Here is a 19752-nt window from a genome sequence, read left to right on the forward strand (position 1 = left end):
AACTTGCATATTAGGAGAAAAAATACACCACAGGGTGGCCGACTATCAGGTCTTATGAGGATAGATACGTCAAACAATAGTCAAACCTTTTAAAATCAAACACTCTCCAACCATGGAGCCAGCTAGTAAGAGAAACAGACTGACAGAATCAGGGACAGTGAATAAAAAGAACAGGGTACCTAAGGAGCTACTTCCCAGTGCTAACTCAATTTACAGTAGAGTACAGTGCTGGACTAACTTCTAAGTACTATTTGTAGTAACAGTATTTCCAGTCCAAGTGTTCAAAAATCACAAGTCAAGAAAATATAAAAAACCAGGAGATTTTTAAAATAATAAGTTTTGAGTTCATTTATTTGCCTCCTGGCTTTTGGAGCTTTAGAGTTCACATTTTTCAAACTTCTTTCTGCAACCCTAAAGGCTAGGAAAAAAAAAAACCTGTAAAAATAAAAGCTAAGGTTCTTATATGGTAAGAACTGCAGGACTTAGGGCAACAAATATTATGAGACTTGTGATAAACAGCAAGAGCTACGTGTGTCACTGGCAGACCAGGTCATGCTAGAGTGTATTCATGTCAACTCACTTGTGTATTAGTATAGATCACAGTAATGGTTAGACGTACAAGTGTGTATTGGGTGTTTAAACTTAATGAAAACTAACCGGATGTTAATTGCGTTGTTTTCACTTATTTGTTCCTGTTATAATGTAATAGCAAGCAACATTGTGTATACCCCTGTAACTAAATAATCCATCCAAGAAATCTTGTGAAATGCTAATGAAGGACTTTAACAGAAAATGCTGATTTCTAAGCAAGCGGTCATTATGTAGGATGGTTGGAAGTCAAAAAATGAAGTGCATTCCTCACTTACCATCAAAGGAAAAGCCCACATGGGTAGAGACATTGTCAGCTGGCTTTCTGTGTTAAGAAACTATAAATATGGATTCAAAGAAACACCTGTTATCTCTGGACTGAAAGCAGAGATCCTCAGAGAGTCTGGGTACCTTGAAAGACTTTTGGGAAACTGGCAATTTATGACATGACTGCTACCACTCGAAATTACAAACCGTGACTCACCTGTTAAAATATTTTATCTGCTTTAACTTCTCAATAGCTCTCATTTCCTTTTTTTAAGCTAATAAACCAGTAGTTAGTTTACTATAGAATTAGCTGCCTGTGTTGTCTTTGGTGTAAGACCTGGAGTACCAATTGATCAGGATAAGTAACCAGTCTCTTACCAGGGAACAACCTGATGTGGTGTGATTTTTGGTTTAAGTCACCACTATCATTAAATTCAGTTTGTCTAGGTGGTAAGATAGGCTGGAGAGTCTAAGGGGACTGTCTGTGACTCCATGGTAAGACTGGTATAGTGATCCAGGAGTTAACATTTGTTATGGGCTTGGCAAAATCTAAATTATAGAACACACCACCAGCTTGGGATCTGCCCTGTTTTCTGACCGTCTGCACTGAGGTGTGCACTCACAGCAGTGAACCACTCCAGACAGTTGGACAATTGGCATAGTCATGACAGGATTCATATGCCATAGGGCTTAAAGATCATAACCTGATTCTATTAAAACTTTAAATTTGTTACTGAGAGTGTTAAGGGTTAAAGATGAGTTACAGTGAGTCAGTCAGTCATATGAGGGTCTTGACACAAATGACCTTGAAAAATTATATAAAGAAAGGGGGTTATCCTTTAAGAAGAAAGCCTCAGATCAGGAACTGAGAACTTTGCTCAAACTTTGACTAAAGAGTGGGGTCTGAGCATTGTGATGTCCCAGATACTGCTGCAGCAGAACTGGTTCAACCAAGGCTCCTGGAAGCCAAGAAAGAACAACATGAGCATGAAGTAAGTTGGGGGAACTCCGGATCAAGGAGAAGAAAAACTGAGAAGGAGAGCCACTTGAGACAGCGTGACACTGGGAACACTAGGAGTGATCAGCAGAAGATGCATGGCAGCCCACTGTGCTAGTTATTTTAAATCAAGCATTTATCAAAGGTTTGAAAATGTCACAATGTTAGAGAGAGAGAGAGAGAGAGAGAGAGAGAGAGAGAGAGAGAGAGAGAGAGAGTGAGTGTGTGTGTGTGTGTGTGTGTGTGTGTGTGAGAATGAGTGTAAAGAAATTAAATTGTGTTTGGTCCTTTTGAAGAAAATCAGAGTAGTTATTCTGGCTGTTTTCCTTCCCTTCACAACACACTATACTCTAATCAAAGAAGCCCCCCTCACCCCCAACACAAACTTTTTTTTTGGTAGAGTAATAAAAGCAATGATACAAGAGGTGTGATGGCAAAACAAACTTTACATGCAATATCTAATTATTTTTAAAAGAAATTGTTTAAACATTTGCCATTACCAAGTCTCAGACTGTTTATGAGACAACTAAAAACACCCCCAGATTAGATATTCATCTGAGCTGGCATTATTCTAAGCATACCTGTTTTATTCATGATGTGTTTTTTTGGATATCAAACCCATCTTTCTGCCATTATGTGAAAGAATACACCCCTTTGCCCTATGTTTATAAATTGTATACTATTCTGCTGGACAGTATGTAATTAAAATCATCCAACATCTTAGGAAGTTTGAATATAGAAAGTAAAAGTATGGTTTTCTGACCTATTCTATGGTTATAGATATTCACAAGACCAAAAAACCCACTGAAGTCACTATATACAGGAGCAACAGCTGTAAACAATCACTGCCCTCACCTTAGCAGGGATGTAAGACTGCAACTGATAGCCCAAGCCAGGAATTCTTCCCCCTGCTTCCCCTCAAACCCTACATGGAATGATGAAATATAATCCCACACCATCCCTCTGTCACCTTATTTTGTGCATTCGTATATGTACAGGGAACAGCACAGATTTGTTTTCTTTGCCTACCTCCCCTGTTCTCTTTTCACCTCAAGGCATCTAATTCAGGGAGTTCCTGGTTGGAGGCTCATGAGTTTTTTTCTGCTGGTGGCTTTGGACTCTAACACCCATGTACTCTTCAACAAAAAAATTTGCTTCTACATGCGTAAAAGCAGCAGCAGCGGAAGAGAAGTCAGGACTAGGTGAAATAAAGCTCTCCATGAACAACTTTCATGTGGTTGATAGGCCACACTGGGCCCTGCAAAAGCTGTTCTCCTCTTACCTACCTTGCTGAACCCCTCTGGTAAGCCTCCAAGCCTCTCATACTCCAAGGGGCACATATGCCTACAATGGAATTTTGCCTGTTGCATTAAAGGTTAGAGCATGCACAACTGAACATCAGATTTGTGTCTCCTGAAGTGATACAGTTTCCTTCCAAGGTTGGAAACGACTGTGTGCTTTTAACTAATGCTACAGATGTACTTCTCAGATGAATATTAGAAAGAACTTAATAAACAAGGCACTTGTGATATTACAACCATATTTCTATGAAGAATATGGGGTATGATATGAATATGGTATAACAGATATACTTTATGCAAGATGGGTCTTGTAAGATATCATTGGAAAGGTTATAATTTACTGAATATTTTTATCCAATTTGTATGCATGAATCATTTTTGTATTTGAATCTGGGAATATTGACCATGTCTCTGTATTTCAAATATGCTGTGTTGGATGAGGCTAAACAATGTTAGTGACATATTGAAGGAAGGACACAAGCATAAGGATCATCTCAGGAACTGTGTGCAATACAAACCTCTCAGAGATAGCTCTACACACTGGGAACTGTGACTCAGATCACAGCAAAAAAGCTTTCCAGCAAGTGGGGGGGGGGGAGGAGAGATATAAAAGAGGGACAGTGACAACATGGGGAGTTCTCACTCTCCCACCACCACCACCTGAAAACAACTGAGGAACAAAGAATGATCTGTGGGAAGTGATGGTCCCAGGCTGGAAGGATTTTTAGCCTGTGTAAGAAAACCTGGGAAAGCCAAGGCAACTTGTATCTTAAGAACCTGCCAGCCTGTTTATCACTCAGGGTGAGAATTTGCTAATTTGTATCCTACCTATCTTGAGTGTCGAGCTCAGTTTGCAGCTTTTGTTTATTTATTAAGGTAATCTGCTTTCTTCTGTTTGCTATCCCTTTAACCACTTAATCTACCTTTTGTAATTAATAAACTTATTTTGGTTATTATTAAACCCAGTTTATGTAATTTCTAACTGGAGGGGGCAAGAAGTCTGCACATCTCTTCACATTGAGGAAGAGGGCAGATTTTTATCAGCTTGCACTATGCAGATTTGTCTATACAGTGCAAGACAGAATGATTTTGGGTTTATCTCCCAAAAGGGGAGTGCTTGGGAAGTCCTCTCACACAAAGCTGACTTCAGTTTGTTGTTGCAGCTGGGTGTGGTCCTACCTCTGTGTGTGTGCGGGCGCGCGCTGCAAGAGGCCAGAGAGCCTAATTCAGCAAAACAGGAAGTGGAAACCCAGGCCAGTGGAGCAGGAGAGACTCAGTGAAATCACAGTATATCAGGTGGCACCTGAAAGGGGGATCCAACCCATTACAGCATTATTCCAGTATTTTTGGATCTAAGTTTGAATTAAACATAAGCATATTAAAATACAGCAGAGTAATTAGGTGAGAGTCAAATCTGCAGTCAGACTAGAGCTGCTCACTCAGCTGCACTGACTCATCCCCTAAGCAGAGCCTGCAGTGACTCCTCCCACAAGCATGCTGCAGCAGCCTATCCCAGGGTAGGCCCCGGTCACAAGACCCCAAGGGACAGGTATTGCACCCTCACTGCCAGAGCTGCAAGTTAGTCTGTGCAACAGCACCACTCAGCTAGGAACCCTCTTCTGCCTTGCGGCATTACAGACTTCCTCAATCCTTCCCCAGCCCTGTTTCTGACCTACCCCATCATTGCACTCACTTCCTGACCCCCAAATCCTTGGACTAATTCCAGCCCAGCTCTGCCCCTCAGCCTGCATCCAGACTCGAACTACGATTCTGATTTGGCTTGTCGATGGACTAACCTGGGTTTTGACCTGTCCCTGGAATCCAGTTTCAGTGCTGCTCTCAGCCCAGTCTTGACTATGTCCAGCTTCAACCCTAGGTACCTTTTCCCAACCACTAAGCCTGACCACCTAGAGTCCAGACCCTGACAGTTTGCATGCGCATACATACACACGCAGCCCAGAACCTCAGGGCCCAGATAGAGCACGGGATCCTGTGCCACCAGAGACAGCATCCCTACTCCAGAACCAGGTTGCCCAGATATAGTTGGAGAATGCCTCTCGCCAGACCCCGGGCCCTCCCATAGCAGCAGCCCTGGTGTGTGGTGTGAAAATCCACCTGCCAGAGGTTTAATGGCAGGAGGATTTTCCACCACAAGTTTCAAGGGATTTATTAACCAGTGCAGCTTGCTGTTCTATTGTCTGGAGAAGCTCTAGAAGACTGTTTCGCACCCCTGTTGGAAGGGCCCCACCCTTTTCCCAGTTCTGGACCAGAGTCCAGGCAGGTCATCACTTCCAGGAGACAACTCACAGACCACAGAGTAGCGGTGTAAAAGATGGCCAAAACCCAGCCCCACTGTGGTGCCAGGAAAACACCCTATCCAGCCCTAGTAGAGGGATAACAGCTCAACATAACCCGGACAGCAAGTTTCCCAAACAGATTCCCTCTAAAGTCCATATGTGCAGAGCCCTGCTAACCATATATGCAGATTCAGCTCCACCTTCAGGCCCCAGCAACACCTAAAATAAGCTGAATCTCACTAGTACTGATCAACTCCGGGGTGTCCAGCACCTTTATAGATTTGGCCTTTGCTCACGCCAGCCATTTGCCCATCTGGAGAAAGCTTGTCCCAGAGCAGGTAGAAACTACTGACACAGTATACTGTCCTCCGAGCCTGTTTCCTACACGACAGCCCCTCTCCATCTCAAGATCTGGGACAACCAGCAAATTATGCAGTTCAACTTGCCCACTATGATCCAAAAATGTAGCAAAAGGATCATTTCCTGGTGGCGTGGGAGGTATGGTTAAATTTGTGGTTCTGCCAGGTGTGGTTTTAGTAAGGTACAGTGTGGGGGAAGACTAAACTGGCCCCTGGGAAAGCATCCTCCCTGCTTTGTACTATATCAGCATTGGGAGAAATGGGTTTCTTGTTTCTGACCGAGTAGAGTGACCTTGAGGACATGTTTGATAAAAAGAATGCAAGTTATTCTACTCCCACATTGACCCTACATCTTCCCTATTGGCCTCCAGCCAGAGGCAAAGATCCCTGTTGTGCCTATTTATCCTTTATCAGAACCCAAATTCAAGGTCCTAAAATTATTTGAATGAAAATCTGGCTAAGAACTTCCTCTAGCCCTCCAAGTCCCTCATTGGAGCCCCCATCCTGTTAGTTAAAAAGGACAGAACACTATACCTCTGTGTTGATCAACAGGCCTTCAGCAGTAGTACTGCCAAGAACAAATACCCTCTCCTGCTGGTTAATGGGCTTCTAGAATGGGTTGGCATAGCAAAGTTCTTTATCTACCTCAACTTGCGCAGCACACACAATTTGGTCTGCATCCGGGAGGGCAATGAGTGCAAGACAGCCTTTCCACACCAGGTTTGGCCACCATGAGTACCTGGTTATGCCATCGGGCCACTCCAACGCCCTGGGTACATTCCAACATTTTATGAACGACATCTTCAAAAATGTCCTAGACCAGTTCATTGTGAAATACTTACAGAACATCCTTGTCTTTTCAGAGCACCAGAATCTGCATGACCAGCATATCCAAAAACTGCTGGAACACCTCTGGAAAAAATGGCCTGTATGCCAAACTGGAAAAACATGGATTTCAATTGCACCACTGTCAATTCCTGGATTGTATCATCTCGCCTAATTGGATCAGTATGGATCCACAGAAAGTTTCCACCATTGTGAACTATGCCTTACCAAAGATCACCCATGATATTCAGTGCATCTACGGATTTGTAAATTTTTATTGGCGGTTCATCATGGTATTCTCCTGAGTAGTTGCCCCAATTATCCAACCCCTCCATAAGAATTCTACGTAATGGGCTTTTGAGCAGCTAAACCGCTGCAACTATATTGAGGTACCTACACCTGTCCAAGGCTTTAGTTGTTAAGGCAGATGCTTCCAATTATGCTATTGGAGACTTACTGTCAAAACCACAGGTGTCACCAGGCATTTTCCATCCACGTGCATTCTGCTCCAGAAAGCTAACTCTCATGGTATGCAATTATGAAATCTATTACAAAAAGCAGCTAGTCATCAAGGCTGCCTTTGAGGAGTGGCATCACTACTTGGAAGGCACATTTTCTCCCATCCAGGTATAAAAAAAACTGAGAACACCTGCAATCCGTGAAGGCCCACAACCACTCCCAGATCCAATGATCCCTGCTCTTCTCTCGTTTTGAGATCTCACTACATTATTGGCCCAGAGGCTGCAATGGGAAGCCTGATGCGCTTTCCCAGAGTACTTTAATGGCAAGGAAGGACGATCAGAACCCATCACCTTTCTGAAGCCCCGCCATTTCACCCATGTGAAATAGAACACAGACCTGTTATCCCTCATGAAATACTCTCCACCAAGTTACCAATTTGTGACTAAACAGTGTAAGTCCGACCCAGGCATGTCTGTTAGAAATGGGGTACTTCTGTTCAAAGACCACATATTTGCAACCGAAGGCCGAACCTGCCTGACAAATCTTTGACTGTTGCCATGACTCACGTGAGAGCAACCATTTTGGATGATATTTCTGGTTGCTCAGATTGCACACCTCCATGAGATCTTACATCAACTGATGTGGGGAACCTTGGTATGGCAACATACCGCACCCTAAGTCCCCTACCTACTCCTTCCCGACCCTCGGAACCCATATCAATGGATTTTATTGTGGAGCTCCCTAACTTCCAGACCACCACCACCACCACTATATTCACAGTCAATGACCTCCTATCCAAGATGTTCCACTATGTGCCCTGCCACAAGATCCCCAGGGCAGAAGTGACAGTTCTTTTCTTTGCACATATTTTGAAGCTTTGTGGGTTACCCTCCAACATCATGTCAAAATCACAGACCACAGTTTGACTCCCACTTTTAAGAGGAGCAATTTCACCCCTTAGACATTGAACTACATCTCTCCACAGCCTTTCATCCCCAAAAAGATGGACAGTCAAAACAGGTGAATCAAATTTTAGGACAGTACCTGCAATGTTTTATTAATTTCCACCAGGACAAATGAGTTCAACTCCTACCTTTCCCAGAGTTTACCTATAACAATTCCAAGCATAAGTCCACCCATTAGAGCCCCCTTTTCTCTAACTCAGGTTTCCACCCATCCCTACCCTCAACTTCTCACATCCCTGCTATCTCTGACTTGGTCAAACATCCCCATCATATCCAGAAGGAACTAAGATCTCAGCTGAACACTGCCAAGGCAGACTACAAGCTGTTTGCTGACTTCTGCCTCCAAGCTAAGCCTTTTGTCACCATCTGAGACAAGATATGGTTCATCACACAACACTTGGATACCTCCTGCCCCTCCCACAAACTAGACTACCTGGTCATTTTCTGCTCCCCACAATGCAAGTACACCTGGGTATTCCATGTGTCTGTACTGAAGCAGCACATCCCCAACTCCCTTCCAGGCCAAATGCAGACTCTTCCTCCTCCTCCAGTCATAGTACAAGGTTAGGAAGAATATCTTGAGAGAGTCATATCCTAGATTCCAAGCTCCTCCTAGGGTAGCTCCTATATTCATGAATTGGAAAGATTAGAGCCCAGAGAAGTTCATGGGAGCTAGTGAACATCATCATCCACATCCCCGACCTGCTCCATGAATTCAACCAGTCCAATCCCAACACACCTGGCCCGGAAACACCTTTAAAGGTGTCCCTAGCGGAGGGAGGGGGCTAACATGAGGCAAACCCACAGCTGGACCAGAGCTGCTCACTCAGCTATAATGACTTGTCCCTCTATCTGAGAGGTCTTTTGGGACACCTCTCCAAGCTGCTGGTCTTCTACCAGGAGGAGGATGTTGGACAGGGAGGTGCTCTGCGACTGTGGGCCCTATTTTCACTCCTCCCTTAGGTCACGCAGCCAGGCAGAGTTCCTCTGTGCCTTAGGCTGAAGGAGGGGTCTTTAGATGTAAGCAGGAGAGATTGTGCTTGTCCACCCTCTGGGAGCTCAACAGGTACAATGACTCATCCCTCCAGCAGAGTCTGCAGTGACTCATCCTTCAGGCATGCTGCAGCGGCCTATGCCTCCAAATGGCCTGGGCCAGATGACCCCAAGGCACAGGTATTGCATCCTCACTGGCAGAGCTGCAAGTCAGTTTGGGCAACAGCACCCTTGCTTAGGAATCCTCCTGCTCCCTCACAGTGTTACAGACTCCCTAGGCTTCCAACCTGCTCTCGATCCTGTCCCAGCCTTATTCTAGTCTTCAGCCTTGTCTGCACCCTATTCCAACCTCACTCCAGTCCTGTTCCTGCCTTCTCCACCCAGACTCTTGGATTCTAACCCAGCTTCAACCTTCAGCCTGCATTCATACGCCACCTACAATTCTGCTTTAGCTTGTCTATGGATTCAGATCCCAGCCGTGATCCATGACCTGTCCCCCTGGTTTCAGTGCTGCCCTGAGTCCAGCCTCGACTCTACATCCAGCTTTGACCCTTGGTACTCGTTCTCAAAGGCCATTCCTACCACTAGGCCTGACTGCCTAGAGCCTGACACTATACTCCTACCCCCTACAACCAGACTCAGTGCTGTGCAATCACTACGTACTTTTACAAAGGGATCTCTTCCTAGTCTTCTCTGAAGCAGTCTCACTAATTAATTCAGCCAGTATATCCACTTTGCTTGTGTGTTCTCTATAGAAATTACTGCCAGATCACTTAACAGTTTCTTGCTCCTTGGACATTGTTAGATACATCATTTATTTTAGCTTGCTGATGCTCCTTTTATTAGCAATCATGGTTACAGGAAGACAGAAAAAATAGGTAGTACTGTTTTGGTTTTGGGAACAGACACATCTAAAGATGTGTTGTGAATGTAGGTAAGGAGATCAATGGGTTCCTTTGTTTCCAAGTCATCCTTAAAGATTTGCTTGCAAAAACCAGCAAAGAGCTCATCTTGCTCTCAAAACTCTGAGTTTAAATCCTCATGGTAGCTACCTGCTAAGTTTTGAGTGTCTTTTTATGTCTTCACTAATGAGACTTCAATTTCTCACCAATTTTTCTCTGACTCGATCATACTTATCATCCAATTGTGTTAATATGGTGTCTAAGACAGAGTTGAAAACCTCACATTCAAGAACTTTTTTGGGATCTGAGGAGCTTTATCCTTTTGCAAGTTTGTCTGGCATTACTTTCCTCCTTCGAGATAGCTTCTCTTTGAACTGCGTGGATATTCTGAACTTCTCAGCCCATGAAACAGCAGCTTCCTTACATGCAACAAAAATGGAAGACTGTAGCTCTGATAAAGCATCATCTCAAAGGCCATCAAGTAAACCACAAGCTGTTTAAATGTCAAGATCTTTTTTTTGTGTGCTTAGAATGTTAATTTTTGGTAAGATGGTACACCATATCTTGGCCAAAACAAGAAATAAAAAACTAAAATGTTTCTTTGCAAGCTATCAGCTTCTGACTTAAGTTCTGTCATAAGATTATGTGAAGCCTTGATCTCATCTAAAGTATTAAAAACCTCAACCTGACTTCAGTGGACGGATTGCTTGTACCCTGGCTGATCATCTTGTTGTGTCCTACTTAGTAGCATTACATTAAAATGCCAAAGCTTTTTCCAACACATTCTAATGACTAGTAGAAACAGAAAATGGTATACAATCTTTGAACAATTCAAAAATAGAACTGGGAGTACAACCATTGCAGCAGCTTTGCCAACAAGTTTCAGTAAGTGCGCGGTACACTGGACAAAAGATGCATACTAATTTACCTACTGAATTTGATTTTGAACACCTTTATATGCTGCAACTATGCTAGCTTGTCGTTACAGCTTTGCGCCCTGTGATTAGCCATATTTAAAACAAACAGCTTCTCTAAAATAATCTCCATAACACATCCCTCCTATTTTGGTACGCTTATCAATGGAATCTACAAAACATAACCCCCCAGTCTGTATTTCAAAACATCAGCATACCTTTTCTCCTGAACAGAAAAAAATGTCTCAGATGTTGTATGGAGTGCAAACAAATGTAAGAGATGTATTTAGCTTTTCTAACCTTGGCAAAAATAGCCTGGCATTCTTTTTTTGTAATCCTATTGATAAATTTATTTTGAATTTGATTTCATAAAAGTTTAACACCTTCATGGTACCAGCTGTAATAGCTTCCCACATGATCTCACAACACATTAACATACCATGCAAGCAATTCAAGTAAATCCATTACCATTATGAGGACTGCCTAGTTTCTCATCTGAACCTCTCAAAGCTAAATAACTTTGACCTAAGTACAGCAAAATATCCAAGAGATAACACAAAATATTGTGCTGTATGTCCTGCATCTTATAGCCGGTTTGAAAACCTTTGTTAGTTGTGCAAACCGTTTCCAACTATTGTGTAAGTTCCATCAAATAAATGATTGCCTCCACGTGTTCCTTCAAATGTTCATGTTAACTACTCACTCACTAAAGTGGAAAAAGTTTGTGAACCCGGTTTTACAAAGGAAGATGAGGAATTTTGAAAAAAATAAACAAGAGAAACAGAACAAGGAGGCAAGAGTTGAACTGAACATCAATCAAGATTTCTGGCATAATGCCCCATTAAGAATTTTGACAAAAAGCTGCAGTTTTAATACTTGCTTCCCTTTGCATTTGTGAGTAGAAGAACCATCCATAGATTGTTCACCAGGAAGATGGTTGAATGTTGCACGTTTCAAGAAACTCTGTAAACCATTCACATGTTTCTTCTTTTCCACAGGCCTGCTGCAGCTTGTGCTTTTGAGCACTATTCTTGTGCTTGTTGGTATTCATGGTGAAAATCACAGTTGACTACAAATTCACCCACCAAGCTCTTCACGAATGAACTGCTAGGTTTGGAATGACTACAGTAGCAGGTGAAAGATCTAACTAATGTCGCCATGAAACTCAGAGAAATCAAGTGAAAGGTCATATCATCGCTGAAAATCAGAGTTATATTAGGTGAACCTAAAGCCAGGGCTCAGGAATGTGGATGAGGTCCATCAAGGTCAAGTGAATGCAGCAATTACAGAAAAGGCTAGGATCACATGGTGGGAGAAAGGAGCGAGAAGTAAACAGGGCCATTTATGGGCTTCTGACAGGACTGAGCCTGGTTCCACTGGAACCATTTGAACCCTCCTTTGCATAGCCTTGACCAGGCTGCAAAGCGCTGATTCAGATAAAAAGTATCCATTAGTTTAAGATAAATAATATTAAGCATTTAAAATAAAGGTATTGTCAAAATAACATATGATGAAAATAGAAGTTTCCTGAATGCCAATTTAAGAGTAGTTTTTAAGCAGGATTTCAGGAAAGCCTATCTCTGCACAAAATGAAAATGATAAATTCTGAGGATCGGTGGGGAGAGAATGGGATGCTATTAATGTAAGCTAATATTGTGCAAACGGAAAACTAATCTGCCAAACTATTTTCCATCAGTTTCTTCTGGTAATTTTCTCCACCCTTTTGGTATCTGAGGCACTTTTTATAGCAGTGTGATAATTGGTTTCATCTGATTTATGATTAGATGGTCACTTTAATTTTGGTATCATCCTGTATATGGCTATTGCCCCTATTTTTAGGCATTTAATTTGTCGTATATTAATTGAGCTCTCCACATTGATGGATTTGCACTGTTCTGGCAATTGAAGGTCAGCTAATGTTTAAGAGGGGACAACAAATAAATCTGCCATTTACAGTCATCCAAACATTGACCTCAAGCTATTCTGAATAACAACCAGCAATTGTGCTGAACTGTACTAAATTCTCTTTACTGAAAATTGCCCACAGAGCACTGTGACCATTTTGTTTATACCTGATTTAAATTCAAATCAATTACTGCAGAATTTAAGAGACTTTCTTCCTCCACTGTATAGCTTGCCTAATAATAAACCATTAAGGAATATTTTAAATAGGATTAGTAAAGTCTGCTGACCGTAATTAAAGTTAGAAACTGAAGCTGGACTAAACACAGCTAATATATATATTTACCACCTAGAAGGCAAGTTAAGTTATAAATAGTGATTTATTTAGCAGTTAAATTATAAACAGGATAACCATGCAGATTAATGTGCAACTGTGATCATTAATTATTGACTGCAGAGAGAAGAGCAATTTAAAAAGTATTAGTCCTGATTACAAAAATTATTTTCTATATATATTTAGTTGTCATATATAATCTAAAATTTCATACCTTCCATATTCTCAATTAAACACACAAAATTCATAAGTCCCGGAAGACTTAGGAGAATTATTTATGAGACATGAAAACTTACAGATAAGTTATTGGTTCAAATCTAGCCAAGATCAGTAGTGACCAGTACCATACAGTAGACTATATGAAACACACTGGTAACCTCAATCTAGTTCCTAATGAATGAATGTCTGCCTCTTTAAAAAACAAAACAAAACAAAAAAAAACCTAGCACAACTGGCATTCTTAGAACAAAAAAAACCTGAAGACAGTGTGACATAGTAGACAGAGCAGTGGACTGGGATACAGATACAGGTTCCAGCTCTGCCACTACTGTGCAGGTGACCTTGGGCAAGTAACTTCAGCTCTGTGCCTCAGCTCCCCCATCTGTAAAATGTACCTCCTTTGTAAAGCACTATGAGATCTACTGATAAAAAGTGCTATTAGGTATTATTATTAATGCACATAGACACTGAACAGCTTTTTGCCCAGAGTTGGTCCTTTTCAAACATAGTTTAGAAACATTGACCTTGCCAATGTGTGGGATGCTTACATCATTGTGGCTTGTGTTAAAACACTTCTGTGAATAGGTAAAGTGCTTTAGGTTGGGATTTTCAGTGCTGTTGAAGTGAGTTTAGACATCTTTCATTAATTATAAGGAAAAACTAAAATGAACAGAAAATGCATCTGAACCCCCTAGACAAGTTTGAAAGTTCTAACCAGTGTCTCCAGACCTAACATTTGAGGCAAACAAGAAAAGAATATTACATAAATGAAAATAACTTCTGGAGACAAGCTAAAAATGACCATGTCATAGAAAAAGAGGGTTTAAGGGGACAATTCATGCATAAACCCATTTGTGCCTATATTAAAGACGACACCATGTGTATCTACGAATGTGCTAGTTTATGGACTGTGTTTCAGCTGTATTTGAATTTTCTAGTATTTGCCAGTTTATATAAGATTTTAATTTTAGATGTTGACATTTTTGCAGGGTAAAAGGCACATAAGTGATTGCCTGACTCATATTAAAAGGTGTTGACTTTAATTGATGTGGACATGGAAACAAGACGACATGCTCACCACATTATACTAAAGTGTGGAGGCTGCAGGTCTATTTGACAAATATCTAACTGGGGCAAATTACCCCGAATTACTCAGCAGGGCTATTTCAGTGCAGATCTCAAATGGGCACCAGTGACCCCTGAGGGTGAAGACAGTGCTCAGGACAAATGCAAAAACCACCCACTGGGATTTAGAACTCCCAAATGAATCTTACTAAATTGGCAAATAACGGAACATAAAGTTGTGACAAGCGTAATTTAACCAACAACGTCTCTCCCTCCCCACAGCTAGACCACTTGGATGCAGTGGTCCCACACAACAGCTCACTAATTTCATCATTGAGAAAAAGCCTTTTCAGATCTATAACTGATGATCAGCCATTCCTGTCATCCCAGGATACCTAATATAAGGATGCGAAGAGTGGGGCTGAATCAGGGAGTCTGCAATGGATCACCATGCTCTGGAAAATTTCCCATACTTTCCTTTCACCCTCCCAAAAGACAGCAGTTTATAACAGACCTGCATCACCTCCATTGCCTACTGGCAGTAGTGGTGGGTAGGAGAAGCCCAAATACCCAGACATGCCATGAGTCATCCCCTCCGCACACCATGAGGAAGGAGCAGGAAAAAGGGGGAAAACCAGCAACTCAACAGGGGAAGACGAGGAAGGTGGAAAAAGTAATAATGCTTCCAGGCTTCTATTGCCCATCCCTGAAAAAGAGGTCTACATGACTTCCAATCTCACCAAAGCCAAAACTCAGCTAGCAGAGTGAGCATTTCTTAACATATTAAGCTATTTGAGGGATAGTTCTCAATTAATAGTGGGTTATAGGACTAAAGAGCCACTCAGACAGAGTTTAACTTTGGATTTAAGGACACATTTCTATCTCCAACTGACATTTCTAGGGCATTGCTCATACCCATTACTCAGATGCTTTTCATGACTGATTATATAGAGAGAAAATCCAGAAATATTTAGAACTCTCATAATGAACTTTCAGAAATACTTGCAAAAAATATTTTGTACTCATTTAAAGAGAGATGTTCTTGCATCTAGTAATCGAAATAAAATCACAATGATCCATCTTTTAGTTAAAAACTAAATAATCTGTTAAACTAACAGTTTTAAGTTGTCATTTTGTCCTGGCACAACCATTACAGACAAAAAGTAAGATGAGTGTAAGTTTAAGCCCCAGGACTGAATAACTTGCTTTGTTAGAGGAACAGAACACATTATAGAATAAGTTAACTGAAGAAAAAGATGAGTAAGGCTTCACTTTTGTCAACAGTATAGACTGTAAGACTGTAAATTCTGGAGAAATTAGGTATTACATTCCTATTTATTCATTAACAAACTTCCTATGATCTTATAGAATTTTGCGCTACAGAGCTGCTTTAAAAGAAGTTTATAACATGGGGATATAATAAGAATAGGTAATTAATCTCTAGGATGCTATTCCAGAACTTCAGATGTTATGCCTTTTATGAATTTATGCTTCTGGGGGCAAAACAGAGCCTGAACTTCATCTATGTCTTGACATATATTCAAGATGTTAACTGAAATCAATAATACATGAAGATTAGCTATGTGGACTCTGATATGAATCAGTACTAGTCTCACTACTTGCAGGTCTAGGAGGAAAAAAATATATTTCTGAGCACTCTGATATCAGTTACTTTCCATGAGCCAAATGATCTCAGAAATGCATGCTCCATCTTAAGTTTTCTTCCACAATGAGTTATTCTATCTATAATTGTCATACTACTTTGACAGAGTTCCTTGTTTCAGCAACCAGTTGTGATACTGGATTAAAAGTGATACTGTTCGTGTAGACGCACATCCACCTTTCATGGCTCCAACCCCTGGTGCCTGTGGGCTACCATATTTGAGTCTACAGATCTAGCCACAAAAGTCCAGCAAAGAAAGATGCATTTATCTACCTGATCTTTTCCTGTCAAGCTTTTGTATGATGGAATTTTTCAAGAACAAACTTTAGACCTACGATTGCAATTACTTGCCAGAAAGATTCCATTGCACAGGCCAGTCAGCCCTTACATACCTTGGATTCCAAATCACCTCCAGCACTAAGAGAAAAGGGAACCTGCTACTTGTCATAAAGGGTGTCTAGGAGTTCCAATTATCTCAAGGACACAAGGAGAAAGACAGCTGTGATACTGGATTGAAAACGTTAACAGGCAAAAAACAGAAACTGACTATATAAGGGAAACATGGCAGCTGACATGAATTTGCTGTCAAAAACAAAAAACTGAAAAATGAGAGAAACTGTTTCTTCTGTAAATCTTTTTCATTTACAATAATCTTTGTTATTACTTTAATATTTGTAGGTAAAAACTTTTCAAATAGTGGGGTGGGATCTAAGCTCATGACCTATAGTTTATTTTGCAGAATTTTCCTTATACATCGATGGTTCTGAGAAGTAAAAGGGGCAGAATCTCACATTCAAAGGAAAAGAATTTTGGGACATTTTCAGAAAAAAAGTGCACAGGTTATTCATTGACGAAGATGAATAGCATTTGTAATCCATGTGAAAACAGTTTCTTCTCACCACGTTCACCTCATAAACCTTGTCCTCCCAACAGTTATAACTCTGTCTCAACACCAGGTAAGAATAGTAAGTCATCAAGACTGGTGAGCCAGATATTTTCTTTAAAACAATCAGGCCATCCAGTACTGGAATTAGGTCTTTAAAAGCTAAGAGCAGAAGAAGCTTCTCACGTGTGATTTGAAAAAAAAAAAAAATTAGGTTCTACACTGCAGTGGCAGTGTTAAAGCACTTTCATGGTCTAGGGTGGAAGCTAGATTCTTCTGTTAATATACAACTGCTGCATAAGTGCCCTTATTCATATTGAAATGAGAGAAGACAGACTGCAACACAAGCTTGCTGTTGGTTCTGAATCTCATATCTACAACAGCATGGGAAGGAGTGGACAGTGGATCTTTTCCTGCCAATTTATTTATTTATTGTGAACACACTAGAAATTAAATGCAAAAGAATCAGTAATGAAATTAAAGCAGTATTGTGTCCACAATATTGAACTTAAAAGAAAAAAAAGACTCCAAAAAATATGGTTGCTCCTACGTGCCCCCCTGCAATCCTGCCTGAGTCTGTTGCATTTTCTGCCTGTATCTGTTGCATTTTCTATCCCTCTCTCTCAAGAAATAGTAATATTAATTAACGTTTATCAGCACACAGAAAAGATTATATTGACTGCACAATGTGCATAGCAGGAAAAGCTCAATGGTGCAAATTTCCTGACCCGACTGACTGCAGTCCTTAACATTACATTAATACTAAGATTTTTATTCACTGAACATACTAGCATATTAAGAAGCACTTTTCAGTAACAGGGAACTTACTAACCAAACTAGAAAAGGATAACTTATTAAAAATGTCTAGACATTTTAATATACGTGAGTTAACTGCAAAGGTGCTTCAATATTTGGATGTTGATTTCACAGATATTTGGAAAGTGATAATATTTCTTGCAAAATAACTTTATTTTTGGATCAAGACTCCTGTAGTGCATGTTTTTCAGATGCCAAAGAACTTAATTTCCAAACTCTTGACAGTCTTTAAGCTTGTAAAAGGAGATAACTAGGAATTTAGTGCTTCACTATTGGAAGGTGTACAATCCTTACATAAACACAAAATCAATTGCCATTTTCAGAATAAGCATCATCACTGAGAAGACAACTTTCTAAACATAAAACATACTGCAAGCTGTATCATTCCCCAAGGATGGCGACAGTCTTAACATAAAATGATACCACCACTTGGGAGAAGGAGAAACAACAGCCCCCAAATCACATTTTACAGTTGTGCTTCATCAGTGATAGAATGTTGGCCAATATAAGTTTTGTTCATTTACTACACCTTTGATTGATATGGCTTCACCAGCTTCCTTCCCCTACAATTCTGCAACTTTGCAGCATCACCTCCTGTCACGGAGCCCTGGGCAATGCTTTGGAACTGCTCCCCACAAAGCCAGTCAGGACTTTGGGGAGCCTCCTCTTCCTTGGAGCAGGCTGTCTTCAGGGCAAGAAGCTCATACAGCTTCACCTTCCAAGGTCTGACCTTGGAGCATTCAGCACATGCCCCTCCGTGCGCTTCCCACAGCAAGTCTGCCCAGGGGGAGTCCTGGGGAAACCAGAGGGTCCTGCATGCACCCCCACTTTGCCGTCAGACATGACTCTTAGCCAGCTAGTAAAACAGGGATTTGTTTGACGACAGGAACACGGTCTACAACAGAGCCTGTAGGTACAGAGAACGGGACCCCTCAGCTGGGTCCATTCTGGGGCCCGGGGAGCCAGACAAACCCATCTGCACTCACTTCTTGTCCCCAGCCAGCTCCAAACTGAAACCCCCTCCTTTCTGGCCTTTGTCTCTTTCCTGGGCAAGGAGGTCACCTGATCTTTGTTCTGCCACACCTTTAGCATCCCCTTGTAGGGGGAAAAAGGGCCGGAGCCCATTAGTTGCCAGGAGACAGAGTGTCGGCCAGAAACAGAGGCACCCACACAGTATTCAGAGGAAACATTAAGAACAGTCCCTCTTTGTCACACATTTATAGCATTTGTATGTACCTCATATTTTAGAAAAAAATATAAATGAGTGCTATTTTTCATATTTCTTAACCCATAAAGCCAGGCTTCCATAATACCATGAGATCAAAAGGTACAGGCCTCAAGGAAATTTTATAAAGTATATTTTATAAACTTCTGAAGTTTACTTAAAATAGCTTTCCTTATATAGTAAGGTCACTATTTAAGGTCTAGTTTCAGAACTTAACTTAAACATTAAGTCATTTAAAAGGAGGGGATTCACAGATTTCTAAAGTAACAAAGACTATTCATAGCTGTGATTTACAATGATATATCCACATTTAAACTTGTAAATGCTCAAAGATTGACTATCCATCCTACAATTTGATTTTTGAAAGAGAAATGTGACTGAAGGGCAAGAGAAATTGTTACTTATACAAACAGAAATCTACAGTATAAGATAAAGATCTCAAAACATACAAAAAACAATACCTTAAATTGGTCAATGGATTTTGAAATTCTTGTCAAAGAAACCTATGTAATTATACTTTTGTTCCTGTATGTATGTATGTATGTATGTATGTATGTAACTACACAGGTTGGTTCTCCTAGGACAAGACCACTAGTACTACTTACTCTAGAGGCTGATCAAAATGTGGCTTGGGCCTGGTTGTACTTCCTGCATATCCTTGGGAGACTAAAGCAACTTTAGTAACATAGTGCATAGTGATTCTGTATTGGTAACTTTGATAGTGCTTGTGACTATTCTTCTGGCACTGGTGCAATGTTTATAGGAGGACTAGATT

At 41.0% G+C, this 19752-nt stretch overlaps 1 protein-coding gene across 9 annotated transcripts in view; it reads right to left on the reverse strand.

Annotated features, from left to right (window-relative positions):
- Positions 1-19752, reverse strand: part of SHANK2 (SH3 and multiple ankyrin repeat domains 2) — a 698629-nt gene that overhangs the window by 171114 nt on the left and 507763 nt on the right. The gene's annotated exons all lie outside the window — the stretch shown is intronic.

This window comes from Gopherus flavomarginatus, chromosome 5, assembly GCF_025201925.1.
Source record: "Gopherus flavomarginatus isolate rGopFla2 chromosome 5, rGopFla2.mat.asm, whole genome shotgun sequence".
In the NCBI taxonomy this organism is placed as follows: Eukaryota; Metazoa; Chordata; order Testudines; family Testudinidae; genus Gopherus; species Gopherus flavomarginatus.